General features: G+C 36.9%; 1 protein-coding gene and 1 long non-coding RNA gene across 46 annotated transcripts in view; both read left to right on the plus strand.

Moving 5' to 3' along the window:
- Positions 1 to 25,692, plus strand: part of PLCL1 (phospholipase C like 1 (inactive)) — a 958,345-nt gene that overhangs the window by 51,579 nt on the left and 881,074 nt on the right. The window lies entirely within an intron of this gene.
- On the plus strand, positions 20,145 to 25,657 carry LOC146396071 (uncharacterized). Its single transcript, XR_014830072.1, has 2 exons — positions 20,145 to 23,646; positions 23,902 to 25,657. It is a non-coding gene; the product is annotated as an uncharacterized LOC146396071 (long non-coding RNA).

A 25,692-nucleotide genomic window follows, 5' to 3' on the forward strand; every position in this document is an offset into this window, starting at 1 on the left:
ACTGTAAGAGATTGGTTGGTTTATCTGATGACTGTTGTCAAATATCTTTGGAATTGTGTAAATACTACATAAAGGATTTTCTTATATTGTGGAGGTATTTTGATGATCAAAATTATCATTGAACTTTAAACTTAGGAAAACTGACAGTAAAAAAACCAAAACATTTTATTTAATGGTCTTGAACTTTTTTTTTTTTTGGTGTTTTTAGGGTTGTACTTGCAACATATGGACGTTCCCAGGCTAGGGGTCAAATTGGAGCTGCAGTTGCCAGCCTATGCCACAGCCGCAGCAATGCCAGATCTGAGCCCTGTCTGCTACCTACACCACAGCTCACAGTAACACCAGATCCTTAACCCACTGAGTGAGGCCAGGGATCGAACCTGCATCCTCATGGTTACTAGTTGAATTCGTTACCACTCATCCACAATGGGAACTCCTGGAGCTTGGATTTGAACCCAGGGGGTTAGCCTTAAGAGCCATACTCTATCACTACCTCTCATATACTGGTGTTTGTGTTAGCAAAATTAGAAGTAATTTTGAGGGAGTTCCCTTCATAGCTCAGTGGTAACGAATCCGACCAGCATCCATGAAGATGCAGTTTTGATCCCTGGCCTCGTTCAGTGGGTTAAGGATCTGGCGTTGCCTCTGAGCTGTGGTGTAGGTCTCAGACTTGGCTCAGATCCTGCATTGCTGTGGCTGTGGCATAGGCCAGTGGCAGCACAGGTCCCATTCGACCCCTAGCCCGGGAACTTCCATATGCTGCAGGTGTGGCCTTAAAGAGCAAACAAACAAACAAACAAAAAGTAATTTTGATATTCCACATTATTTCATCCTGTATTATGTTCAAGTTTTGCATTATTAAAGTCATTTAAATGTACCTTTTGGAGGTAACTGCTGTGATGCAGTGGGTTAAGGATCTGGTGTTGCCCCTGCTATGATGTATGTCACAGCTGCAGCTTGGATTCTATTCCAGGCCTGGGAATTTCCCTATGCTGCAAGTGTGGCCGAAAAAGAGAAAAAAAAATTATTTTACATTAATAATTTAACTCAGTTAATATACATTAAAAATTTAATTCAGTTAATAAATTGAATATTTTTCTTTTCTTGTTTGGTATTTTTTGACTTGAGAATTTTCAAAAAACATGTAGATTTTTGCTATTCTATTTTAAGTTGTGCTTATTAGTTTAGCCAAATGTTTTTGTTTGCAGTATTGTAAATAATGCTTTGCTTTTAATTTTCTTGTTAAGATTGAATTACTGTGTTTGCACCATGTAACTGGGCAGCAGCTATGATTTGGAGCTTTATACTGCTCTGCTTGTTTCTTTAGCTTGGCTGGCCTCTGTCTCTTCTGCTGCAGCCGTCAATCATTGAGTGCTCTTTCTATGGCATAGGAAACATTTTTTCCCCATGAGTGACAGGGGTTGTCCATTATGGCCTAGCCCTCATAAATAATTAGGCAGGTATGACATATGAGAGCTTGTAATAATTCATGATCTGCATTCATTCACTTATAAGTATAAATGCATAAAATCTAACAGAGCTACCAAAAACTTGAAACTGGAACCTTTTAAATTTGAAGATGAAAAACATTGCAAGCTACATTGGTTAAAAATAAGTTCTTGAGAATGGTTGCAATGACTTAGCTTGATATTTTATTTTTTTAAACATCTTTTTGTTTTTTCTGTGCTAGTGGGACCTTTCCTCATAGGGAAAACTGATAGTAATGCCAATTTAGAATATTTAAAAATAGATGAGATACTTTGATTAAATAGTAAAAAAACAGGCCAGGAACTATTTAAAAAGATAATAAGGGCTTGTATACTAATTAATTAATTTAAATAAACATACTGATGTTGGACTATAGCAATAAATGGATTAATGTCTTTGAGAGTCTTTTCCCTTAGTCTACATTTTATATTTTAAAAACAAACTACGTGAAGGAATCTAATGAGATTCTAGGGAGTTCCCATCGTGGCTCAGCACTAACAAACCCAACTAGTATCCATGAGGACGCAGATTTGATCTCTGGCCTCACTCAGTGGGTTAAGGATCCAGTGTTGCCGTGAGCTGTGGTGTAGGTTGCAGACATGGCTTGGATCTCATGTTGCTCTGGCTGTGTTGTAGGCCAGCAGCTACAGCTCTGATTTGACCCGTAGCCTGGGTATTTCAATATGCCATAGGTGTGGCCCTAAAAAAACAAACAAAAAAAAACCAAAAAAAAAAAAAAAAAGAGATTCTGAGTAGTATAAAAAAGTATCAATTATGGTGATACAATATTTGTATTTGAACATGTTTATCAGTTTAATATGCAACTTCAGATTATTTTGAAATTTCCCAGTATTGCAGTTATGTAACTGAAATATCCATAATTTAAAAGTCTCATGGTATCACGAGATTTGAATATAGTTCTCTATGCTATGCAGTAGGACCTTGCTGTTTATTCTATATTTAGTAGTGTATCTGCTAACTCCAAACTTGTATTTTTACCATTTTAACCATTTTAAAATATTCAGTTTACTGGCATTAAGTGCATTATTATGCAACCATCACTGTCCATATCCAGACGTTTTTCATCATCCCTAAAACTCTTTGCCCATTAAATGATAACTCTGCATTCTCTCCTCCCCCGGCCTGTGGCACCACTCATTTTACCTTCTGTCTTTGTGATTTGTGAAGGCCATCTTCAATAGTGATAAAGACTGACACCTAATATTAATAGGAGGAGCAAGAAAAGGTGGGAAAAATCGAGGATTGGAGTCAAACCCTTTCTGTCATTCTCTAGTTAGTAATTTGAACCAAATTGTCTGACATCTGTGAGCATCAGTCTCCTCAGAAAGGAACTAGTCATTCACTATGCTTTTGGGAGGATAATATGAAATAAAGTACATAAAGAATCCGGCCTCAGACTATATTGCCTACATAGAGTATACTCAAAATATTAACTCATTTTTTTCAACCAGATAATTCTAAGTGTTTTTTGTTATTGAAATATATATATGTATATATATATATATGTTTTTTTTTTCATTTTCTTTTCTGGTTTATCACAAGATTTAAATAGAGTTCCCTATGCTGTGCAGTAGGATCTTGTTATTTATCTGTTATATATATGGTAGTGTACACTGCTGACCCCAAACTCCTAATTTATACATCCTCACCCCCTTCCCCTTTAGTAACCTTAAGTTTGTTTGCTATACCTGTGATTCTGTTTCTGTTTTGAAAATAAATTCATTTGCATCATATTTTAGATTCCACATATAAGTGATATCTACGGTATTTGTCTTTCTCTGTCTGGCTTATTTCACTTAGTATGATAATGCTAGGTCCACCCATGTTGCTGCAAATGGTGTTATTTCATTTCTTTTTATGGCTGAGTAATATTCCATTGTATAATAACACCACATCTTTCTTCATTCATCTGTTGGTGGACATTTAGGTTGCTTCTATGTCTTGGCTATTGTAAATAGTGCTGCAGTGAACATTGGGGTGCGTGTATATTTTCAAATTAGAATTTTTCTGATGCCCAGGAGTGGGATCACTAGATTATACAATAACTCAATTTTTAATTTTCTTTCCTTTTTTTTTTGTTTTTTTGTTTTTTTGTTTTGCTTTTTAGGGCCACACCCACAGCATATGGAGGTTCCCAGGCTAGGGGTCCAATCAGAGCTACAGCTGCCGGCCACAGCCATAGCCACAGCAATGCAGGATCCAAGCCATGTCTGTGACCTACTCCACAGCTCACGGCAACACCAGATCCTTAACCCACTGAGTGAGGACAGGGATCAAACCTGAAACCTCATGGTTCCTAGTCTGATTCATTTCCACTGCACCACCATGGGAACTCAATTTTTAATTTTCTTAAGCAACCTCCATTCTGTTTTCCATAGTGACTGCAGTAATTTATATTCCTACCACAGTGTAGGAAGAGTCTGTTTTCTCCATGCTCCCTCCAGCATTTATTATTTGGAGACTTTTTAATGATGGCCATTCTGAACAGTGTGAGGAGATACATCACTGTAGTTTTGTTTGCCTTTCTCTGATACTTAGCACTATTGAGGATCTTTTTGTATGCTTTTTGCCCATTGTATCTTCTTTGGAGAAATGTCTATTTAGATCTTCTGCCCATTTTTTTGAATTTTTTTTTTTTTTTGTTATTGAGTTGTTTGAGCTGTATATTATTTTGGAAATGAAGCCCTTGTTGGTTGCATCATTTGCAAATGCTTTCTCCCATTCTGTAGGCTGTCTTTTCACTTTGTTTATGGTTTCCTTTGCTGTACAAAAGCTTATAAGTTGATTAGGTCCCAGTTGTTTTTTCTTGCCTTTATTTCCATTGCCTTGGGAGATTGACCTAAGAAAATATGGGTACAGTTAATGTCAGAGAATGTTTTGCCTATGTTCTCTTCTAGGCATTTTGTGGTGTCATGTCTTATGTTTAAATCTTTAAGCCATTTTGAGTTTATTTTTGTGTATGATGTGTAGGAGTGTTCTAACTTCATTGATTTTAATGTCCAGCTTTACATTGATTTACATGATTTACATTTACAGCTTTACATTGATTTACATGTCCAGCTTTCCCAGCACCACTTGCTGAAGAGACTATCTTTTCTCCATTGTGTATTCTTGCTTTCTTTGTCAAAGATTAATTGACCATAGTTGTGAGTTTATTTCTGGGCTCTCTATTCTGTTCTATTGCTCCATTGTCTGTTTTTGTGCCAGTACCATACTGCTTTGGTTACTGAAGCTTTGTAGTGTTACCTGAAGTGTGGGAGGGTTATGCCTCTAGCTTTGTTCTTTTTCCTCAGGATTGCTTTGACAGTTGTGGGTCTTTTATAATTCCAAGTGAACTTTAGGATTACTTGTTCTAGTTCTGTGAAAAATGTCATGGAAATTTGATAAAGATTGCATTAAATATGTAGATTGCTTTGGGTAGTGTGGCCATTTTAACAATATTATTCTTCCAAAGCAAGAGCAGAAGATGTTTTTCCATGTCTTCGAACCATCTTCAGTTTTCTTTATCGATGTTTTATAGTTCTCAGCATATAAATCTTTTGCCTCCTTGGTTAGGTTTATTCCTAAGTATTTTATTTTTTGATGTGATTTTAAAAGGGATTTTTTTTAACTTTCCCTTTCTGATATTTTATTGTTGGTGTATAGAAATGCAACAGATTTCTGTATGTTAATCTTGTATCCTGCTACCTTGCTGAATTTATTTATCAGTTTTAGTAGTTTTTGTGAAGAGTCTTTAGGGTTTTCTATGTATAATACCATGCCATCTACATATAATGACAATTTTACCTCTTCCCTTCCAATTTGGATACTTTTAATTTCTTTTTCTTGTGTGGTTGCTGTGGCTAGGACTTCCAATACTATGCTGAATGGAAGTGGTGAGAGTATCATATTTTACCAGGAAGAATTTTAGCTTTTCACTGCTGAGTATTATGTTGGCTGTGGGTTTATCATAAATAACTTTTATTATGTTGAGCTATATTCCTTCTATACCCACTTTAGTAAGGGTTTTTATCATGAATGGATATTGAATTTTATCAAATGCTTTTTCTGTATTGATTGGGATAATCATGTAGTTTTTTTTTTTTCTTTTCTTTTATTGCAGTCTATCACATTGATTGATTTGGATATGTTGAATCATGCTCGTTACCCTGGGATGAATCAAATTTGGTTGTGGTGTATGATCTTTTTAATGTGTTATTGGATTATGTTTCCTAATATTTTGGTGAGAATTTTTGCATCTGTATTTATCAAAGATATTGGCCTATAATTTTCTTTTTTTGATAATGTCTTTGGTTTTGGTATCAGGGTGTGTTGGCTTCATAGAATGACTTTGGGAGTATTCCCTCCTCTTTAGTCTTTCAGCATTAAGAAGGATTGGTGTAAGCTCTTTTTTTGTATGTTTGGTAGAATTTTCTAGAGAAGCCGTCTAGTCCTGGATTTTTGTTTGCAGGGAGGTTTTTTTTTTGTTTTTTTTTGTTTTTTTTTTTTTTTAATTACATATCCTATTTCATTTCTAGTGATCAGTCTATTCAAATTATCTAGGGGACTATCTAGAAGCTTGGAGAGTTTATATAACTTCCCGAAGGGTCACGCAGCTATTTGGTGGTAGAGCTGATTGGATCCGAGGTTTGTGTGATTCAAAAGCCATGAGACCACTCGTAGAGGGAAAGAAAGAAAAGGTATAGATGTTGCATTCCAAATTAACCTTGAACCTGATGAAATTCATCTTTTGAAAAATTTTTTTTTTTTTTTTTTTTTTTTGGTTTTTTTGCCATTTCTTGGGCCGCTCCCGTGGCATATGGAGGTTCCCAGGCTAGGGGTCGAATTGGAGCTGTAGCTGCCAGCCTACGCCAGAGCCACAGAAACGTGGGATCCGAGCTGCGTCTGCGACCTACACCACAGCTCATGGCAACGCCGGATCCTTAACCCACTGAGCAAAGCCAGGGATCGAACCGGCAACCTCATGGTTCCTAGTCGGATTCGTTAACCACTGCGCCACAACGGGAACTCCATTTCTTCTTGATTCAGGTTTTTCTTCTAGGTTGTCTAATTTATTGGCTTATAATTGTTCATAGTATTCTTTTATGGTTTTATGTATTTTTGCAGTATTGATTGTTATTTCTCCTCTTTCATTTCTTATTCTGTTCATTTGCGTTCTGTCTCTTTTATTCTTGGTGAGCCTGGCCAGAGGCTTGTTGATTTTGTTTACCCTTTCAAAGAACAAATTATTGGTTTTATTTATATTGTTTTTAACCTCTAGTTTATTTATTTCATCTCTGATCTTTATTATTTCCTTCCTTCTTTAGACTTTAGGTTTTGTTTGTTCTTCTTAGGTGGTTGGTTAGGTTGTTTATTTGATATTTTTCTTTTCTTTTCTTTTCTTTTTAAAAGAAGGCCTGTATTGATGTGAACTTCCTTCTAAGGACAGTTTCTGATCCATCCCATAGATTTTGTATAGTTGTGTTTTCATTTTCATTTGTCTCAAGGTATTTTCTTACTTCTTCATTGACCCATTGGTTTTTTAATAGCATGTTGTTTAGTCTCCACGTAATCATTTTTTTCTTGTTTCTCTTTCTGTGGTTGATTTCTGGTTTTATGCCATTGTGGTCAGAAAAGATGCTTGAAATAATTTCTGTCCTCTCAAATTTGTTGTCTTGTCTTATGTCCTAGTATGTGTTCTATTCTAGAGAATGTTCCATGTGCACTTGAAAGGAATATGTATTCTGTTTTTGTTTTTTGTTTTGGATGTTATATCCTGAAAATATCAATTAAGTCTAATTGTTCTGTTGTGTCATTTAGGATCTCTGTTGCCTTATTGATTGTCGGCAGTTAGACAACTTTTAAGTGACTTCTGCAGCAGCCAGTAAGAAAATATTTTAATATTAGGGAATTGTGAATTCAAATCTACCTATTACCTGGATGGTTAACAGTATGTTACAAATGACAATTTTTTTCTTGTTTTTTTTTTTTACCTTGGAAAGGAGAAATTGCAAATCATTGCATTTTATAGCTAAATTTTTTAAACAGTGTTTTTGTATATCTGCAGAAATAAAATTTTAGCTTTTGCCAGTAGAAAGGTAAATTGTGATTAAACATAAATTTTATTTTTGGTTAGTTTTTTTTAAAAAATCATTTTAAAATTTCTTCTATTCAAATTGTTTATTTTTTCCATGTTTATTTGCCCATTGGAGCAATCATCACTTCCATCTTATAGTACATAGAGGAAATAGAAGTTTGCCAAAATTTTGTTAGCTCTGGTAGAGACTTATAAAAACAGATCTGCATTACAGGAATCAAAGAGTGTGTTAAGCCATCCAAATAATCTAGTTGTGAACATTTAGCCAAATTCTTAAGTTACATATTTAACTATTTTTGATTTACCCATTGAAAAATATTTAATGAGCACTTCTTATTATAAAGTACTAAAGATTAAGTTCTATGAGGGGTTTTAAAAAGACTATGTTATGATCTCTTTCCTCAGAGTTTATAATCAATCCCCTTGGAAAATGTTATTTCTTGTGCATCTAAGTTTAAGTTTGAAGTTAAGTAACTTCAGGGGCATGGGCTTTTAGAGAAAGATGATAATTTAGGCTATACCCATCTTGTATCTGAGGTGAAGATGAAATATCCTAATTTAGATGTGGCCCTGGGCCTCAGAACAAAAGACTGGAGAGTTAGGGTTTTATGTACATTAGGGTTTTATACACATAAAGTTTTTATACACATTAATGAAACAAGCAGAATGTTGACACAATTTGTAAATCTTGCTTCCTAAATAGTGAGTATATTTTAAACGTACAACAAAATGATCAAGTTTAATGATAATTTTCAGTTATTTCTTTCTGTGGTCTCCACTTGCTTAGCCATTTTCTCCAAATCACTAGCTTGGTAAAGATAGAAGCAACTGTGTTTGAGGGACATCAGGAATACATTATAATTGTATTTCAAGCTCAGTCCACTCCAGGTCACACATTTTCACCACTTCTTCCAGATAGATGGATGCCAAAAATTCAATTTGGCTGCATTATGGTGGGAATTGAAGGAGGGGGAATGAAGAGCCAAAATTGAGTGGGGTGGATTGAAAGGCTTCTAGTGATGTCCAGGAGATGAACCAATGATTCAACTAAGTGAGTAAAGAGTTCCAATACACAAGTTTTAATAATACAATTGTTAGCTCAAATTAGATTTCTGAAAAAATTTGGGGACTTTATTCTGAAAGCTATGTCAGCCCTTAATTATCATAAGAATCGTTTGGTCCATCTTGAAAGTAGAAGAAAGCATTCATCCTAATTAGAATACTAAGCAATTTAGCATCATCAGGGAAGGGGAACAGTGGTGATATATCTGTTTGAAATCGAGGGCTTCTTCCGATTATATCTTCCAAGGGACAAAAATTCTTCAGCAAATTGAATTCGGCCATGCATTTAATAATTGTTATAGTCTCAAATTTGTATGTAATGCATAAAATTTCTTTCATCAGTAGCTAAAATTGGCTGGTCAAGTTAAAGATGAAAATACCTAGCATCTAAACTGGTCTCAAAGGACCAGCATGTTTCTGAAGAAGCCCACCCCCCGCCCCCGCCTCCCAGGGGCTGAGGATTTGTTGGAGTTCTATTGCTACTCATGATGCTGGTCAATCACCTTTCAGAATTTGAATTACCCTTTGACTATCTTAAGAAGTCAAATTTGATAAACTGGCCTTTTCTTTCCTCACTTAGAAGGGAGGGCCCATGTGATTCTATATTTGAAGAGCTTTTAGTTTCTCCAAAGAAAGCGCTTAACTAACTAATGAATCCTAAGAGTTCTAATGCTTTTAACTGTCAATATTTAAATTTTGCTTGGTAGTGGCAGAAAAACATAGGCAGTGGATAGTTCCTTGGTTTTAGTGTTGGGAAAGGATAAGCTGAGATTTTTTGGAAATGAATGACTTTCTAACTTGAGAGGTATTGGATAATAAAGAACATGAACATGCTTTCAATTTCTTTTAGGAAAAAAAATCAAGAATTGAAAAAGTCTTTAAAAAGCCTTCTGTTTATGCTAGGTACTTCGATACCATTAGGACCTCAGTCTGGAAACACTATTAAAAGGAAATGTACGCATGTGTATCACGGAATGATTGAAATTTGACTTTAAAGGCATAGGTGGCAGTGGAGCTTCTGCTAGGTACCCTTTCTGATTTGTTTTACAGGAGAAGATGGATGTTGACATTAGAGGAACTGACTTGGTTTTACATGGCTATGTCAGTAACACAAGCCATACGTAGTAGCCACATCCCGACCCACAGTAGAACCAGTGGTTTAGTTGTAACTGACCTGTGAATGATTTTCTCTCTGATTCATCTAAAGAGGCCACTTTGAGAATTATTGTAGGAATCTACTTTATCTTGGAAATATGACAATAAAATTATAAAGATAAACAATCCACCGTTTTAGTGCATGATCATTTAACTGGGAGACTATTCAACGAAAATGTATTGCCTAATATATTCACTCTACTTTGTTTTTGACTCCCTAATGCTGTTGCCATTTTTTTTTTTTTTTTTTTGTCTTTTTGCCATTTCTTGGGCTGCTCCTGTGGCATATGGAGGTTCCCAGGCTAGGGGTCGAATTGGAGCTACAGCTGCAGGCCTATGCCAGAGCCACAGCAACGCTGGATCCGAGCAGCGTCTGCAACCTACACCACAGCTCACGGCAACGCCGGATCGTTAACCCACTGAGTAAGGGCAGGGACTGAACCCGCAACCTCATGGCTCCTATTCGGATTCGTTAACCAGTGCGCCACGATGGGAAGTCCTGCTGTTATCAATTTTTACAAAACAAAAAATTAATAACACATTATTTCTTATTGTGTATTTTAAAAACCGTTATTCTCAACATTACCCTAAATAGTTTAAAAGAAAAGCATTTCTCACAGTAATAACTAATAACACAAGATTTGTTAGTTAATATCTCCCTGTCAACATATACAGGGTAGTTCTATAAAAAACTTTGAAAATGACTTTTAGAAATAGTCCAGACTCATAGTTCGTGTCAAATAAACTTATATTCTAAATAATAATTCTAACAAGCTGCCTTGATATGAAATTCAAGAATACACTGCATTACAAAGTAAAATGTTGCTTAAAGAAATAGGTTTTGTATTTCTTATCTCTAGGGAGTCCTTTAAACCAGTTAGACTGTTCAGAGAAATTACCTATATATGATTAAAAATAATTGCATTAGTATATTCCAAAGCTGCATTTTCCTTTCTTTTGGAGAGTACAGCTAGGAGTACCTATTAGAGATGGATTCTAGGAAAATAAATGTAAACAGAAACTCAGGCTGAACTTATTTTTCTTCTCTATAAGAACTGTTTAAAACCTGGCGGCAAAACTTTTCTTGTCTATAAAGTATTATGGTAGAAAATGCAAGATCATCCTAAATACAAAAGACTAGATTTCTAAGGGAAGAACATATCTTAAGAAGGGTAAATGAAATGGTTTGCTAGAGAGGAGGGAAGGTTCCTTATTTCATCCTGAAATTTGGTAGCATTTCTGAAATAGAGCATGACACTTTGGGATGAATTAAAGATAGCTTTGGGAGGGACTGGGAATTTGGGGTTAATGGATGCAGACTATTGCCTTTGGAATGGATAAGCAATGGGATCCTGCTGTATAACACTGGGAACTTTGTCTGGTCATTTGTGATTGAGCATGATATTGTGAGAAAAAAGAATATATACATGTATGTGTGACTGGGTCACCTTGCTGTGCATTAGAAAATTGACAGAACACTATAAATCAGCTATAATGGAAAAAATAAAAATCATTATTAAAAAAAAGATAGCTTGGATCACCTTCTTTGGAAACTCTTTGGCACCCAACTTACTTTCCCTTTGTGGGGTCAGTAAGGTACTTCATTTTCAAAGATTTTGCAAAACTTTGATGGTTATTAAAATGCAGTTAGCAACCTTTAGGTAAGAAAATAATTTCAGTTTTGTCAGTTTTGGAGATCTGTCTGCGTATGCTGTAGATAAAATATGTTTTCCAATCTAAATTTTTAAGTAGGCTTTTTCATTATCTTATGTTTGCCAACTGAAATCTACTCTTTAAAGCTGCTTTGCTTTGTGTATTGTGGGGAGTCTGAGGGTTAGTAAATAAGAGATTTTGGTAGAGCTCAAGCTGCTCAATTTTATTTCAAACAAGACCTGATGGACGGTTTCTCTTCTGTAGAAATAGAATGAATAAACTCTCCTAAAATGTATCCATAGTAAAGAAGGATAGGATAGAGGCCATGGTCTCTGGGTCCATATATATATATGGATATATATATGGATATGAATATCTCCAGATTGTCTGTCTGTCTGTCTGTCTGTCTGTCTATCTATCTATCTATCTATCTATCTATCTATCATATCCATGTATCTATTGCTACAGATCTACAAATCTCCCTTTCTCTCCTTCTCTCTATGTCTATATAATTTAGCTCAAGGCAGACAATAAGTGGGTGGGTGAATGTTTTGGTGCTCTGTATATAGGCTATAGTAAATCAATAAACTCTTCAATCTTATAGCTATATTTTCAGATTTGAATCATTTAGTATTCATAGCACTTCCATAAGATAAAAATTAAGATGTAGGAGAAAAATGACACAGGAGCTCTGAATTCCTGCCTTTGAGAAACAGCATATAGTATCGTCAGGAAAATGACAAAAGATGGAATCCCCTAGAACTAAAGAAGCTGACAATTAAACTTGGTAAAGAACTTAAGATAGTTGGGGTAAAAGATAAAATATTTTGTGATGCATGGGTGCCCAGAAATTTACAAAATAACTATTTCCTAATTTAATTTGTCACAGGTAAGTGCAAATATTTAGGGTAAGAAAGAAAAGTTGTGCAAATATAGTGGTTTGATGATAGTAAATGTTGACAAGGCAGGGCCATATACAGATGATAGATTCTCAAGGATGTTTTATGGGTTTAATATATAGACGGTGAAAAATAGATGCTGTTCTTTAGGGAAGGATCTAGGGAGTTGTGCAGTTGTATTTGCTGGTATGAGACTTATGGCTTCTTTTCCACATTTTATAACTATGAAGTAGTGGGCTGGATCATTGAGCAAATGTGTGTTCTTTGGTTTGCATGAATGGTATGTACTTTGAATTCTCAAAATAGAACTCCAGTTTATTTTCTCAGTAGTCCCAGTGAGAAAAGCTATATTTCTTAAATATGGTCAGAAAACATTTGGGGAAGAAGTGTTTACTGTAGGAGCCTGTGATTGTCTGCAGGCACCAACATAAATATGTTTCCATTCCTGAGCCCAAGGGGATAATCTGATTATTAAACCTGGGCAACATGCAAGTAGATTTATTTCTTAAAGCTTGTTTTAGTCTTGTAAAAGCAACTAGTGAAAGTGGAAAAAAGCTAAACAGTATAATAGAGTACATAATGAATAGTAAGCCCCAGATCCCCAGCATCCCAGAGGCAACCACTGTTAACAGTTGCTAGTGGTCTTTCACACAATGGATGTTTTGTTTTTATAGTGAGAAAGGTTTTTATTTTACCTCTAGGAGGTGGAAAGATAACTATAGTTCCCCAGAAATGCAGTAGGCAAATGATTTTTAGCTTCTCTTTCCAAGGCAGTTTTGAAACATGAATTTTGAGGAGTGGGATTAAGCACTCTCATCTAAGAGACATACCAATCCAAGACAGGTATTTGGATTTTTGTGAAGATATCCCCACTGATACTGACATTTAGAAGAACTGGAACTTGGGGCTTTTCTCCTTCCTCTAAGACATGGAAGTTTAATGGTTTAGCTTTAATTATTCATTTATGTTATTCTGAATGATGCAAGGGAAAATATTCAAACATTTTAGACCATCAGAACTCTTCTCCCACTCTCAAGGTTGTCTCCTCACTGTATGTGTGCTGAAATGACAAGCTGCATTTAAGATAGGAGAAAAGTTGGCAGTGTCTGTCTTAGAATAAGCTTTCACATGCAGCTTCAAACACCTTTGTGGTTTGGGTTGTATTTTGACAGTTGCTAGGTAGCTTGAATCAGAGAGTACAGCTGTGCAATTTAAGATGATTTTTTCCTATTACAGCCTCTAAAGGGAGCTAAGTGAAATAAAACTGTAGTCAGACTTCTAAGGCGTTAAAGTTGACCAAACTGTTTAGAACCCATACTGTAGAAGAAAATGGTTGAATATGGGCTGAAATAGGTATAAACTAAGGTATACAAGTGGATTTAAGTCATATGAAACTAGGGGTAGGTTCAGTGTAAACAAGTGAACTTGTTTCTGAACTGTTTTGTTGAAAACACTGGGTTTTGGAGCATGCAGACCTTTTGGCACAGGTGAATGTTTGGCACTCATTAACCACTAAATTCCAGCATGAACATGCTATTTATGATAGTCAGGGAGAGAGACTAGGATATCTGAAAGGAAAGAGTAGGAGCAAATGTAGAAATTCACCTTACCTGATGAAGTGGGAATGCCCAGGACTTGAAATTTGGAAAGCGGTTCTTGTGAAAAAAGAAATAAAAGTAGCTTATTAAAAGTTTCCTATTCTGAGAGTTTTTCTTGTAGATCTTCCTGGGGACAAAGACTAGCTGAGGTATGTTTGGGGTACATGTGGACAATCATTTGTTTTTGACTATAATGGACTGTTGTTAGAGAGGAGTGTTAATAAAAAAAAAACAGAGAAGAAAAATCAGCTAAAAAACTTTGTGGAACATTGTCCAGGATAGATCTTGGAGAAGGGCTGGTTGAAAAGATCGACTAGAACAAATGGCTATGGAAATAGATGAGGTCATGATTTTTCTGGGCAAGTGGGGAAGTCAAACCAGCTACACCGTGTTGTGGTGCTACCTGGTTTGGGCCTGATCCCTGTGATGGTGTCTGGAAAGGCAGACCTTTACCTGCAGAAATATAGGGTCATGGAAATGCGAGACAAATGCTGCCGTCCTGGGGATAGAGCAAGAAATCAAGAGAAGGGAAATTCCTTTCTTGAACTAGAGGGAACGGTCCCTGCAGCCAACCTGTACTTGCAGATCTCTGTGTCTCTGTGTTCTGATACGTCACAAGGTATTTCTTATGCTCTAAGTGCTTGACTGAGTTGATGCTGAAGATCTGTATTGAGGGAATTACGTAGGCTGGGGCCTGTTCCCAAGGCTGCAGTCTACAGAGTATAATCTATCTCCCTGCCTCCTTTAATCCCTGGACGACAGTAGCAGGCAAGAGAATAGCAGATGCAGCGAACAGGAGGTATGCAGTGCCATTCACATTCTGCCATACATGTAAATTAAAAACCACAAAAATAGTAATAGAAAGGAAAATAGACTTTTAAAAGGGGGGGCATATTTCTTAAACTTTGCTTTGAATTTTAAGGGAACATTTACCCATCTATATGATCAGATTATTTATGAGATGTTCAGTTGAATGGAAATTTTAAAACACATCACTGTTGCCTTTTTTTTTTAATTAAAAAATTAATACAGGCCCAAAGCAAATTTGGAGAAACATAAAAAGTAGATGAGTGGTATTTTAAAACAAAATGATCTCTTAGAATATTCGATGGTGGGGTGGGATGGAACGAGGAGAAGAAACCTCACAGATGTTGAGGTATTCAAAAGGGTTTGAAGAATGATAGAGGAGATTAGACATATCTCATTTAAGATGTGTGGAACTAGCCTTAATGCAGTTCGGTCAAATGTAGGAATATCTACCAAAGAATGGTCTCTCTAGGGAGGTGATTAAAATGAGAATACATTATTTTTGGAGAGACTGGTTCCAGTTCACTCAGGTGCTCCTGAAGTGATGTTGACTGTTGAAGCATGTATCTGAAATTGCTTTCTTACTGAACTTTTCATTTCTTTCATTAAAAACAAATTGTGGATGCATGCTCAGGGAAAAACACACACACACAATTGGTTACCAGAAAGCCTGGTCCACTTGCCAAGTGGTGGTATGCCTTTGAGCAAATAATTTAACCTTTCTGAGGCTTAGCGGTTCCTTCAATTGTGGCATGACAGGATAGAATCAGATTTTCTCCACGGTTCTGTTCAACTCTAACCCTTTTGTTCTAAGGCAATTATCTCATCCTCTCTTTCTCTGTCTCTTACCATTTCCTCTTGCTGTCAAGGTAATTAAACTCTTCCCAGTTCTGACAGAGAGCTGAGTGCTTTTCTGAGCATATCAACTCAAGAAATGCAGGAATGATATGAGAAAGTGTAAATCCTGCCTGGAATCCAGAACATGTGATTGCCAAATTGTCTTAATAACTAGAACTGTGTGTTTGTGTGAGATAGGACACATGTAGGAGATGGGAACAAATGAGCAAGCTTATAATTTTTAGTAATATTTAGAATGAGAAAAATTAGGATTGTGCAGTACTTAATGAGAATATGGTTTCATAAAGGGAATAAACCTGAGGGCCGCATACACTTCAGGTGAGCGACTTTATTGCTTCTACTTTTATCTCCCTGCCAATCTTGAAGTAGACAGGTCATACCGTGTATACAGCAACTATACCCAACTACTCAAGATCTTCATCTTCTTTTTCATGTGAAGGTAATTTTTGTTATATGGAGATAGAGTTTCTGGAAAGTTCAGACTTTGGGAGCAGTTGCATGTATAGAAATACATAGAACGAATAAACAAAAAAACTCAGTACAGATGTTTTTGGTAATGAAGTGGCTTATGAATATCAAGCAACAAGCAGCCTAGATAGAACCTGAAGGTTTTTTCTAGTGCACAGTGATGGAAGTATTGATTAACTAGCTGCAAAGGAAAGCAGTGTTATGCTTGGCTGCAGGGGTCTTTATTTGAAGAAGCATGTGAGGTAATTGGTGTTTATGAGAAGGTGTGGTGCCTGAACCATTATGTTTACTGTCATTGTTCTGGAAAATGTTTTCCAAGGTTCACATGATATAAGAAAGACTTTTCTAATGATATGGAAAATTTGGATCCAAGTGAGAGGAGAGAGAAGAGACAAAAATTGGGGGAAGTGGGGAAAAGGAGCAGAAACAGTGGGGGAGGAAAAACAGCAGCTCCAGGGGGAGCGACTTTGCTTCTCACACCCTTACCTACAAGTCCTAGGGCAGAAAGAAGCCTGGCAAAGGGACCAGAAGTCTGTAGGGTACAGCTTCGGACAAAGTTCAAGGGACCTTTAAACCCACACAAAGTGAAAAAAGAGGAGAATTGGCTCCATTCACCTGACTCTCTCTCCCCCAGGCTCTGATGATTGCACATTAAGATGGAGTTTCTGCCCTAGTGGGAGTCAACATGAAAAATCTTCCGTGGTCTGGCATTTGGATTTGCCATTAGGAGTGAAAGGTGAATGTAGAACAATTTCCAAATGACATTCCTCTCATGTATAAATAAGGGGGGTTGGCATTTGACTTTGCTGTGTATTTTGAAAGCTGCAGCAAATGCAGCGAATGAATTCAATGACAGGCTTTAGCCATGTTTTTGATGTACTGGGTGGTGATAGTTGGAGGTAGGAGGCCATTACAGCAGGCAGAATGAGAGCAAAAATGTCATTCAAGGCAATGTTCTTCTCAGTTCCTGGCAACCTCTGCTGCACAGCTGCAATGTGGCAGGGTGGGGGAGGGAGCAGGGAGGATGACAGGGAGATGGTACCACTGTGAGCAGCAGCCGACTGCCCTGCTGGCCAAACTCTGACACATCAGCTGGAGAGTACCAGTCCTGGCTCTAGATTGTCATCTGATTACATATTGCTTCACACCTTTGTAACCGTTATCTGTTTACTGTGCCTTTTGAATAAATCTTTATGCATGTAGTGATTAAAAGATAGGCAGCACCTAATATGCTCATTCATCTGCATTTATGGTAGATTAAACAGGAGGTGAAAGTCTAACTATCCTTTTAAATTGCTCTGCTTTCAGGATTAATGCATTGCATTGTATCTTTTCATTTAAAATTTTTATCTTTGCATTGATTGGTTTTGGATTGGTTTTTCCTCAATATTCAGATACATACAGAGATTTTGATAGGTGTCAGTCACTGATAGTTAATATTATGATTCTAAGATGGTAGTTACAGAAAAAAATCTTTAAAATTCTCCTATTTTAGCCTCCAGGATGAAACTAATTTTTCTTCTAGAAAACAGAACTGGGCTTGAATCTCAGTGCAGCCACTATGGCAGTATTAATTTTTTTATTGTGGTAAAATATACATAACAAAATTTGCCATTTTAAGCATACAGTTCTGTGACATTATGTCTATTTATATTGCGGTGTAACCATCAGCTCTATCTCCAGAAAATTTTCACCTTACCTAACTGGACCTCTATACCCATTAAACAATAGCTCCTCATCCCTCCCTCCCCTCAGCTCCTGGCTTTATGAATTGAACTACTCTATACCTCACATAAGTGGAATCATATACAATATTTGTCCTTCTGTGACTGGCTTTTTTCACTTAGTATGATGTCTTCAGAGTTCATCCATGTTCTAGCATATATCAGAATTTCCTTCTTTCTTAAGGTTGAATAATACTCCGTTATATACATGTATCACATTTTATTTATCCATTCATCTGTTGATGGACAGTAGGGTTGTTTTCATTTTTGGTTATTGCTAATAATTGCTGCTGTGAACAGGGTGTGCATATATATCTGTTCATGTCTTTGCTTTCAATTCTTTTGGGTATGTATACGCAGAAGAGAGACTGCTGGATCTGATTTGAGGAACTGCCTGTCTTAATAAGTTCAGGTTGCTGAATAGAACATCACAGGCTGGGAGGCTTATAAACAACAGAAATTTATTTCCCACTGTCCTGGAGGCTGGAAGTTTGAGATAAGCGTGCCAGTGTGGTCGGGTTCTGGCAAGGACCCTCTTTTTAGTTGCAGATTGCCGTCCTCTCACTGTGTCCTCACATGACAGAAGGGGACAGAACTCTCTGGGTTCTCTTATATAAGGGTGCTATTCTTATTCATGTGGGCTCTACTCTCATGACATAATCATCTCCCAAAAGTCCTGCCTCCTAATACCATCACACTGGGGAGGGTTAGGATTTCAACATATGAATTTGGGGGAGGGGACACAAACATTCAGCCCATACTATTTCCTGGGACAGATTTTAATCTTTCTGAGCCTCACTTTCTCAGTTGTAAAATAGGAATAATAATCCCTAGTCTGAAGTGGGTTGTAAGCATTAGGAATAATGTAGGTGAAACTTCAGCATCATTTCTCGCCCCTGGAGGCTATAGCAACACAACATGTAGTTTTTGCCCAAACCTTGCTGTTTCTCACCTGTCTCTGCTCTTGCTGCCCCTCTATTTTACCCTCTCTTGCCCAGGCCCTCTCCTGCTTACCTGTAAGACTTGCCCAGGGGCTACCTTCTCCAGGAAATTGTCTCTTTCTCTCCCCAAGCCATGTTACATGCTGCTGTTTATGCTTTTTATGGCGCTTCTGTTATGAGGGTATGAAGATTGTCTCTTCACTCTGTGTGTAGGTTCATTCAGTACATACATTCTGAAATAGTGACTGTGTGCTTGGTGCTGGGGTTTCAGTGATGACACAGCACATAGAATCTATCTGCTAGGAGCTCTGTCTACACCAGTTTCTCAGGGCGTGGTTTACATGACCACCTTATCAGGATCACTTGGGAGCTTTGGTGTCTCATACTGGGCTCAGGCATTTGAACTGTTCACATTCACTGTGGGTGGCTCTTGTACACACTGGTCTTTGAGTTAGGAGAGTCCATGAGGGTAGGCCCTGTGTCAGTCAGCACGTCATCCTTAGCCCTGAGCCTAATTCCTGGCACAAGTAGGTATGCAGGAAATATTGTTGCAGGAGTAGGGTACTCTGCACTGAAATGAGGTTGGAAGGACATGCTCCTTCAGGGTCCTGTGGTAGCTCTAGCACTAGGTGTGGCTACCACTAGTATGGAGTGGAGATTAATTTTTTTCCCAAAAAGGGAAGTACCAGGTCAGTTTAGGGATTCCAAACATTTACTGATTTTTTTGCTGCGTGGGGCTTCTCTGCCTCAGTCTCAGAGCTCTAGATTTGCTGAAGGAGAAAGATGGGCAATTTTTACCTTAAATTACTTCAGATTCATTCAGTCTTTTAAATGCTAATGCTCCTTTAGTTCCCAAGGAAGTCTTTTTGAATCAGCTTTCATTAAGTATTACAATGCTTGAAGAGGTGTATCATGCAAGAATTTGAAATTAAGTTCTCTGGACTACATAATTTATGTTAACAGTTATATATGCATAAATAGTTTATATGCACATAATATAAACTTGTTTATTAGGATGACACTTGTATACTAGGATTTCAGACTACACTTTTTTGCCGAAGTGATGTTTATTTTGAGTATAAGTATGAAGGAGAAAAGGTGGGTAGATATGAATTATTTAAGGGTCTGATAATTACTAGCAGCCAGGATCTACTTCAGTTAATTATGGAGTGGCTCAATTAGATGGCTTGTCACTTTTTTTTAATATTAATAAAATGCCATGCTTTCCTCCCTCTTTGGCTTTTTGGTTTAGAGCTTAAGTTAAATACAATTTTGAAAATTACTTGCATTTAAGGTAAAGACAGAGTCATTGTGAATATGCTTTTGGAAAACTGAATTTGTCAGACTCTAGGATAAATATTCTTGTGGTTGGTGAGGCCTTCTTTCAGCTAATATCCTGGAAGCAAATAGCTTAATAAAACTCATAACTATTCAGGTCAGTAAACTCATTTAGTTTAAGGAAAATGCAGAAGGAATTTTGATAAACTGAGCATTAGACTAAGAGAATAAGATCTTTCCTTGCATCAGTGCTTGTGATTAGTACCTGGCATTAGTTTCTTTTCATCTAAAATACTTACCCTTTCTTCTCTAACTAAATCCATCTTCATTTTAGCTCTGCCCTTTTCCCCAACACTGCTGTTTTTTTCAGAGCTCGGACCACTTAATTTCCACCTGTGGGTTCTGCCCAGTTAGGGTTTTAGTAACAATCCTGTTCGATAATAGCCTGTTTTCTTGTTCCTTGTGACCAAACGTCTCCATTTTTTTCCTTCCTTCCACCTTATCTGGTATCCCAGTTATTCTGGGCCTCAGCTCCTACTTGACTTCTGTAGTCTTCTCTGGAATAGCCTGGTTGGATGGATTTTTTTTTTTTAATTTTTATTTTCCCACTGTACAGCAAGGGGGTCAGGTTATCCTTACATGTATACATTACAATTACATTTTTGGATGGATTTTAATTCACCTGCTGCCATGTCTTCCTAATGCAAAAAGGGCTTATTTACTCAGACCTTTAACTCTACTGATTGTCTACACAGGCTCAGCCACTTGATGTCCTTCACCTGTCTGAAAACACCTCCTTGTTTGCATAAGTGTCAATTTCATCTTTATGTCCTAGCCTTCCTTAATAGGGCCCATCCTGCTTCAGCTGAGTCCTGATTTAGAGAACCAAGGCCCAATTCAGTGGCTAAATTATCAATATCTGTGCTTTGGATCGCCAAAAGATGAGTGTTCTGGTTAACTTCTGTGTCTCAACCAGTTGCTCAAATGTGCCACAGAAGCACAATAAAATATGCCATTTCAGAATATTACTCAGTAAGGGCATCTGTTTAGTCTGGCTACCTCTTTTTGACCTAAAACAGAATTCAGCTACACCTAAGCCAGGGTCATCACCAATTTTCTCCCATTGCATATGCCTTACTTTCCAAGGAGATTCTGAACTGACCTTTAAAAACACACAGGCAATTTTGATTTGCTTGATTCGTTGTGCTTTTCATTGTTTTAATCCTAGAGAAAACACACATACACAGTGCTTTGTATATGAATTCAGGAGTTCATGGACCTCTTATGGGTCCATAAGCTCAGCTTAGTAGGCCAGAGTAACACTATGATGGAATTTTTTACCTTGTTCTTGTGGTGATTATGTAAACTATATAAAGACAACCTATAAATGAGATAGAAGAGAATTTTTCTGATTAAGTCTCTCTTGGGTGAAAAAAAATAAGATGGAAGTTGAAGCATCATAGGTTCTCAGATTTATGTTATTTGGCTTGCTGTTACTACAGTAAGAGTTTTATAAGTGTTACTTTTAAAAGACAAGAAAAGGTTACATACGCATGGAATGATCATGGAAAAAAACTATTTTAAAACAGAATGTTATTTTTAAAACATTTTTTATTTGTTGTATTATGTATACAGTTGTAAATGATATAAAAATGAATTTTTGCTTGCAACTAAAGACAGTACTTTATTTGAATAATTTGGAATTTTATTAAAATTCAAATCTGGCATTTAATTGGAAGTTTAAGAATTACAGCTAGCCTAGTGGTTTATATAATATATAAGATGAAAAATTACTTTAAAGGACATTTTGCTGATTTGTTGCTAAGTTTCTATAACCAGCATATAGATAAAGATGAAATGAACCCTTATTTTGACACTTTATAGTATTTGTGACCTAGCATTTATTATCTACATTATTCAGTTGTTTAAACCACTTGCTGAAATAAATTTTTATGGGGCTGTTTGAAGTTTTTTTGAAGTGGTCCAACTTTGAGAAGATTGTATACAGTATTTAGAATTCTCATACTTTAAGAATATTTATTGAAAATTGAACACTTTTAAAAAGTTCGCTTTGATAAAGATGAGAAAGTCAGTAGATTTATAGAATTTTATAGCGGAAAGGACCAGAAAGGTCACCTAGGCCAGCTGTCTCTGATGGAGACCCAGTGATAACTTGTGGCTGGTTGAGGTCTCTTGATTCCTTCCTGCATTCTTTCTGCTATGCCTGGCTGCCTGGCATGCTTTTAAATCACCACCAGTACAACATCTGCAGGGAGCTTTAGCTATTTTCCCCAGCAACTTAATTTTTCTCCCAAGGTTAAGCCTTACACAGAAAGTTTGTTCTCTGATAGAAATAGGTACATTGAATAAACTACTGCAGTATGCCTGTTCGGGGCTTATGACCTTGAAATGGAGAGCTGCAAAACAAATGATCAGCTGATTGGATCAGCTTAGTGAGGTGAAAAGCTAGACATTCCTTGTGCACTAAAAGCCTATGTAAATGTTAAATGAGAAGAAAATTGGTTTCCATGTTCTAATAATGATTCACCTGGTCTTTAGTGGAGGTCATTTGAAAGGAAAGGGAGCAGCAGTGAATAGAGGTGACCATAGAAGCATTAGAAATTATTAAAATATGACTTTTCTTTTGGCTTATTCTGCAAATTTAGCTATGTGCTTGTAGAAACTTAAAAACAGACCAAGCACAAGGAGACCAGGCTAGAGAATGAATAGCAAAGTGCAATAACAAGGCCATAGAACAGATAGAAGAGCAAGATAGCTGTTCTCAGTGTTTTTGGCATTATATAACCCGTCTGTGAGGAAGTTGGCATATGGTAAAAGGAATCCTGAAAGAAAGGAAGCTAAAAGGGTCCCTGATTTAGGGCATTCAGTCTTCGGTTTCTTCATTTAATCAGAGAAATAGACAGGAAGGCAGGTTCTCTTGCCCCTGCTTCATAGAGCTGTTGAGCATACCTCATGACACGAGAAATGCTCAGATGGGCCCTTTCAGAGAACTTTCATTTTCATGGGGAGGTATTTGGAGATACTGGAGTAGAGGTGTTTTCAATTGATAGAAAACTTTGTGTGGAGTAGATCACAAGGTAAAAATGAAAACATAAGGGTAGTACCAAGAGCACATGTTTTGGAAACATGGCTCTTTAGCTCACCGTCCATGTACCCTAAGACAAATGATAGCCACTCAGAGTGGTAGCTACTCTTTGGAAAATGGAGGAGTAATGTTAACTGTTGAGGTGAATTTCCTATGAAGTTAGTGAAGTTTAGTTAATGAAGCCCCCTGGGAAGGGCCCTAGCCATTTTTTCCTATGCTGTAGTTTTTAAGTTTCTTTCCAATCTATTTCTCTTCTATCACTTCACCTTGTGTGAGGTGGCACTGTGAAGTGACCATGGACATTTGTTAAGTGCTATATATTTATGCTTTTTGTATTTGTAATGTTGTATTATCTTATTTTTGCATTATGTATACTATTTTTTCCTAAGGAGAACTCCCTAAATTGTATAAACTTGGTGCCTTACAAAACCTTGGTCTACTCTGGTTCACTTAATATGATTCTTTTTTTTTTTTTTTTTTTGGCTGTACCCGTGGCATATGGAAATTCCCAGGCTAGGGATCGAATCCAAGCTGCGGCTGTAATCCATGCCATAGCTGCAGCAATGCTGGATCCTTACCCACTGTGCCACAGCAGAAACTCCTATATACTTCTTACTAAGATGAAGTAAAATAACCATGTAAAGCACTGTATCAGTTACTTATTGCTAAAAACAACCATTCCCCAAAGTTAGTGACTTAGAACCAGAACTATTTTTTTTTTTTTTTTGCTTTTTAGGGCTATGCCTGTGGCATATGGAGGTTCCCAGGCTAGGGGTCAAATCAGAGCTACAGCTGCCAGCCACAGCAACGTGGGATCCAAGCTGCATCTATGACCCACACCACAGCTCATGGCAATGCCTGATCCTTAACCCACTGAGTGAGGCCAGGGATGGAACCTGCAACCTCATGGTTCCTAGTCAGATTCGTTTCTGCTGCGCCACGATGGGAACTCCCAGAACTACTCTGTTTGCTTACAGTTCTGTCAATCAGCACTTTGGCCTGGGCTCAGCATGGTGGTTCTGCTGGTCTTTCCTGGGCTCACTCCAACAGTAGTAAGTCAGTTGGTGTCTTGGCGGGGACCCGATGGTCTAAGAAGCCTTTACCCAAATGTGTGGCAGTTGTCAAGCTGTCAGATGAATTACATTGTTTCTTTCCCCAGGTCCTTTCCAGTGGGCTAGCTCAGAGCTGATCACACTGCACAGCATTCTGAGAGGGAAAGAGTGAAAGCTGCAAGGCCTGCAACGCTGTAGTGCTGCTTGTGCTGCATTCTACTCGTGAAAGCACGTTGCAAGTTCAGCCTAGGTTTAAGAAATGCAGGAATGGACTCCACTCTTGATAGAATGAACTGCAAAGAATTTGTGGCCATTTTAAATCTATCACAAACTCTGTGCCTGGGTTAGAAGATGCTGATGTATGTTAGCTTTTTTTCTCTTCTTCCTCTTCCCACCTTGCTTCTTACTCCTGAGGAAGTTAAATAAACATGGATTGAAGAGAGGCTTCCACAGAAGAAAAGAAAAATCAGTAAGACTTCCACCGATGTGTCAGATATTTGATTTTGTAAATTCTTTTTTTCTGAAGTTTAATTGGAATATGACTGACATAGGGTGTACAGCATAATGATTTAACTTACATATATGGTGAAATGATTAACACAGTGAATTTATATAATATCAATCATCTCATGTAGACTGTATATCTATCTATATATCTATTTTCTTTTTTTTCCTGGTGATATGTACTCTCAGGATTTGATTTCTTAACAACTTTCATAAATATCACACAGCAGTATTAACCATAGTCATCATGTTGTATCCCTAGTACTTATTTATTGTGTCTGAAAGTTTGTGCTTTTTTGACCACCTTCATCCAGTTCCCCTTCCTATAAATTCTTAATCCATCATTTAAATTGGATTGAATATTTAATCTGTCCATACCTTTTTTAAAAGAAAATGCTTAGAATTTTATAGTATTTTAATAAAATTTTGTATGTGAGGCATTCAGTCTCTTACCTTTATTTAGTTTATGTCAGTTAAAGAATTGTCAGTCAAGACAATTTGGTTTTGTAATAAAAGTGAATTAATAATTTAAAATATAAAAAAGCACATATTTAGCAGTTTACTATTAAAGGCTGTGACCCTCTTCTTTACTAGTTTAGTGGAACTGTGTACATGGCATTAGGTTAATCCAATAAAGCAAATTTCCAGAATTTTCCCCTTTAAGAGATAGTTAATTGCCTGCTTACTGAGCAATTAAATCAATCAGTCTAATGACAGATGAGTTGCGTGCTGTGTTTAATAATTTAGATAGCATATAAAACTTTTAAAAGCTTGTTAAATGGTTATAGAAGTCAACCAGGTACTCCTAGTGATGCTATTATCACAATAATCAGCATCACAACTGAAAACAATCATTTGGAGAATTAGTTTGAAACACTTGTTCTTTATGTAGTTGAGAATAATAAATGTTTTTCTTATGAATACTAACTTGATTTATGACCATTGAAGAGATAATAATGAGTGAAAAGAGTTATGAAAAATAAAAGGAAAAGGAAGTACAAC

Source organism: Sus scrofa, chromosome 15 (assembly GCF_054392235.1).
Source record: "Sus scrofa isolate SSC_HxYL_T2T_F1_AM1 chromosome 15, Sscrofa_HxYL_maternal_Yorkshire_Landrace_v2.0, whole genome shotgun sequence".
NCBI classification, from domain to species: Eukaryota; Metazoa; Chordata; class Mammalia; order Artiodactyla; family Suidae; genus Sus; species Sus scrofa.